Genomic DNA, 5,039 nt, shown 5'->3' on the forward strand with positions numbered 1-5,039 from the left:
GGTAGTGGGTTCGCTGGTTGGCGGCGGCGGCTACGGTGGTGATGGTGATTGGTGGTAGAGATTCTAGATGAGATATATGGGGTGGATGAAATGATTTTAGGGTGTTTCAGAGTCAATGGAATGAATAAGGTAATAGGTGATTCCATTGCTCAAGCCTACAAACATTTTTTTCATTCGTTATAATGGTCTATTTCAATCCACCTCTCATTCATGCCCACAAAACACTATCATAGTATCCTATAAAATGCATTCCCAAGTGTAAGTTTCTTCCACCGAAAAACAAAAGTCAATATAGACAACATAAAGTTATAGAGCATTAAGATTTTTAGATGATCACAAATTTTGTATTCAATGATAATTTAAAGTTTCTTTCATTCAAACACAAGATTATGGTAGGTGATCGAAGCTCCCTATTCTAGAGCACCTCTAATAGAGACTTCTTGGGACATTATTGGATCACTAGGAGCTAATGTGAAGGAAATGGATAAAATATATTCGAAAGATGAAAAATGTGGGTGAGGGAGGAAAGGGAAAGAAAATGGAGAGCAATTATTATGTAGAGGTGTTTTTAGTTATTCTTAGAAATCCGTGTAATGGATGTTTTAAAACTGTATTTAACGCACATTTTTATACTTATAAGTATCATGAGCAAAGGCCGCATCGTAAACTTTATGTTTTGTGGTTGATATTGATTCTCAACAAATTAACCTGGTATAAGAAGTACTTTTAGATGTATAATGTTCTCGTAGATGTTAAATTAGTACTCGTAGAAGTGAAATCCTCACCGATAATGACAAGTATGATGTTACTCGCAAATGTTAGGGTCACTCGCACAAGTATAAGCTACTCATAGTTGTTGTTATGTGAGTGAAAGACAAAATGACCTAAAGGTATGGAATCTATGAGTGAACACTTTGTTCATCCGTACATAAGTATGAAGAGATAAAAGTCTCACATCTACAAGTGAAGGGTTTTGAAGTAGAGTGAAAGAGAATATATGGGAGAAGAATAGATGATCTACCAGTGGTGGATCTAGAACAAAATCTCAGGTATATCATTCAATAGTTTACCATTTTTCATATATATATATATATATATATATATATATATTAACAATTTTTCATTCATACTTTCAAAATATACACTAAAACACTAGTATAAAACCACACCGATTAGAAACAATTTATTAGTTTAGTCTCTGAAGTTATTAAACAACAATGAAATGGTCATAAAGACTGCTCCCATCTCTAACAAATGATATCTAAAATTACATATGTTTAAATAACAAACATGACAAAGATGTGGATAAAAACGAAGACGTCTGCATTTTCCTAGATTGTCATATAGGCTGAATGACGGTTAACTAGGATTGCTGACGATCAATCAGGCCCAATGACGGTCAGCTGCACCCAATGAAAGTCAATTAGGCCAAAAAAGGTCAATTAAGCCCCATGACACTAAATTAGGCCCAATGATGTTCCCTTAGGCCTAATGATGGTCAATTAGGCCCACAAATACACAGGCGAAATGTTGGTTAGTTAGACCCACCGATGTTCAGTTAGGTCTAATGATGATCAGTTAGGTTCGATCATGGTCAGTAAGGTCCATTGACAATCACTCAAGAAAAATTATGGATAATTAGGTTCAACGACGGTCCATCAAGTCAAATGATGGGTTGTAAAGGCAAGTTACTTTCTTAATTTTTTGTAATAAAAACCTCCCGACTATTAAAAGATGCCCGATGGTGTTTTGAGTGAACTTCTACTTGTGTTTTCTGCACCATGTTTTTGTATGTATACACACGAGCACTTTTTGACTTAGATACTTGCTTAAGGATTAGTATGTGCTAATAAGCGATACACGCGAGTATTTAACAATTGTAGTTATTTTTAACTATTTTACAATTAATGCTTGTTCTAAACATGTGGTGACGCATGAGGTATTTTAAGGCTAGCACATTGGTTCAAAATGCAATTAGTTTTTTAATCAGAGTACTGCATGTCCTAAACCCGACATATATCATTCCCACTTACCTACATTGTTGGACTAAAGTTGGAACGAAGCTCTTTGATTTTAGAATCTTTGTCAGAGTTGCTAGCTTCGAGCTCTTGAATACGCACGTCCTTACAACCGAATCTTGTTCGAGTTCACAAACTCTACGTTGCTGAGCTTGTACGTCCACAGGAGCATCTTCAAGTATAACCCCTTTTCCTTTTTTTTTTGAGTCTTAATTTCTTTATATAATTTACTATAAAACGATTACAATAAAGTGGCAGGCAAACGGGCAACAAGCTGCGCCGCAATCTTCTCGGAAATAAGTGTCTTGCATGGCGAGAATTTGAGCAATCTTCTCGGAAGCACTAGAGCTTGACTGACCCTGATCAATTGAGTCAGATGATCCAGGTAGTGCATCAAAATGTGGATATCTCCCTCAAAATCAAACTCATGAGTAATGTCGTCATAGACTTGTTCTTGTGTTTGAGGCTTAGTAGTGGATGGACTTGTGTCAACATGAGTCTCCGGATCTTCCAACTCATGTTGTTGTTGTTGCTGTTGGCTTGTTGTTGTTATTGTTGTTGTTGTAGCTTCAGTGACCAGCACACCAGGTCTCGGATCTTTCTTCCTTCGTTTACGTGGAATGAGATCGGCGGCTGGTTCCTCAGAGGTATCATCATCTTCATTTAAAGTGACTGCTTGAGGAGGCTTCAACGCATTCGACTGTAGAAGTTCTTTGAAGCTTTCAAAATCCTTTAATTGCTCAGCAAACGGAGCAATTTCTGTTTGACGGTGTTCAGACTCCATATGTTGTATAGGAGTCACCTCATCTTCATCATCTGAAATAATCTCAAGAGTAGTAGTACGCCTCTGAACTGGCGCCACATGCTCTTCTACAACCTGAGCTCTGACTGGTATAGTCTCAGTTTCAGCAAATCTGGCAAACTTAACTAGCTCATTAAGGCCTTGATAGACAACCTTTGACATCTTCCTGGTCTGCTTCATCAATCCAAAGTTATTGGGTCCCATCGACTTCATATCCAGCGTCTCAACAGATTTAACAAGATCAGTGTAATGTGAATCAAAAATCATCTATAACATTTCTTTCATCTTTCCCTTCAGGTTGCTTATCATCTCATTGAAAACGAACTTTGAATAATTGTAGTTCCAATCCATGATCAGAGCAACTACAAACGACATCTGAATGTGGCTAACTTCATCATATTCTCCTTTTCGTCCCGAAAAACAAGTAAATAACGTGTGTATCAAAAACCTCCAGTAAGGGTGAAACAACTTCTTGATAGCAGGAGGATAGGATCCCTCATAACCCATTCTGACTAAAATCTCTAAGACAACGTCAGTCGAATATTCCGTTGGGTAGTCAGGTTGATCCTCAAATGAAAGAACCTCGCTTAAAATGGCCTATGTGATGACAATCAGCTTCTTTTGCACTTTGGAGTCTATAGTAACAACTCCACCTGCTCCACGTTGGTTGATCGAAGCATTGTTCCATAATTCGGTGATCATCTTCTTGCATATGATAGGAGTTTCTCGTAAAGCATGAGATATCCTATAGGTGTTGATACCGACGATCATAGACTTGAACTCCTTATGCGTCAGAGGTGGATCAAATAGGTATCCAGCTGTATTGTGAGTATCAACGAACTTCAATGGTGCTTGATCAGCCATTTCTGCAACAAACGAGTTAAGTTAGCAATTGTTTATATAACTTGAATAACATGCATAAGTTTAAGGACATAAAATTCAATTTTTCAAACATATAGGAACAATTATGACAAAAACAAGTCATAAGGACCATAAATGAAACTCAATAATGATTTTATAATAAATTTTGGTCCAACAGGCTGTTTTCTATCCACACGTATAGATTTTGGCCAAATAGAGGAGTTCTCTGTCCAATCCCATCGAGAACACTGGTTCTCGGTTACCAACTAGAGATTTCGGTCAACAGATTCAACCGAGAACTCTTAGTTTGACCAAGAGTTTCGGTCAAGCCAACAGGAAAATAAAACCCATTTGAATTCATCCTCATAAAACATGTAATCTTCTTTAACAAAGCCGAAAACCCCAGGACTGATAAGCCTGCAAGAAAATTCCTAAGGACCCGACAACGACTTTAACCATAACCTAATCTATCGTCTTTGTTGCATGATGTGGGTTCATTAGATGAATCGTCCATCACGGACCCAATCTATCATTTTTCTTGCATCTCATTCATGCAAACACATGCATCAAATCTATTAATACTCCTTAAAATCATACGATTCATTCAGTGTGATCATTACCTGTTGATGAATCAAAGAACATTCAAACAGGACTGAATTTGATTAGAATATCAAAATTAAGGTTTTCGGCCATATGAGATCTTTAGAGAGAGAATGGTTTGAAGATAATGACAATAATTGAGGTTCAAAAACCCTTTATATCCCAAGCCTTGTGGGCCAAGAACCCATATAGGCCCAACCAGACGAGCCCACACTGAAGCATAGCCCAATACTAGGTTATAATATAACCAGTAGACAAACTCAAAGCCCAAAAGAGTTTAACCAAATCAAAAATAGCTTATTTTTAACACTTGCTTCGAGGAGAGTAGTTTCGAGATGAAAACAAAATTGAACAAAACTGAACAAAATTGAAAAATAAAAAATAAAAAATAAAAAATAAAATAAAAATAACACGAAGCACTAGTCTTCTTGTAATATTAACAAAATTTTGGGATCAAATTTCAGTTTTTGATAAAAATCGCCGCCCTTATGAAAAGATCCGAACACGGAATATTATTGTTTAAGGTGCTGTAACAAAGATTCTTGTTCAACGTTATTATGACATAAAGTGACAGGTTGATAGCAGGTATAAAGACTTAACGTTATTTTCATTGCTTCAGTGATATGGATTAGGTGCAATTAGGCATAAATCGCAGATGGACGTCACTCATTGACCTTTGATGCCTCCTATCTTTTCTCAAATCGTATTTTGTTTTCCCCAAATCACCCCAATTTGACTCCAACCCCCTAGTGCTTGAT

This window comes from Bidens hawaiensis, unplaced genomic scaffold (assembly GCF_021521415.1).
Source record: "Bidens hawaiensis isolate Kalapana, Puna unplaced genomic scaffold, B.hawaiensis_p1.1 tig00034649_1, whole genome shotgun sequence".
Lineage (NCBI taxonomy): Eukaryota > Viridiplantae > Streptophyta > Magnoliopsida > Asterales > Asteraceae > Bidens > Bidens hawaiensis.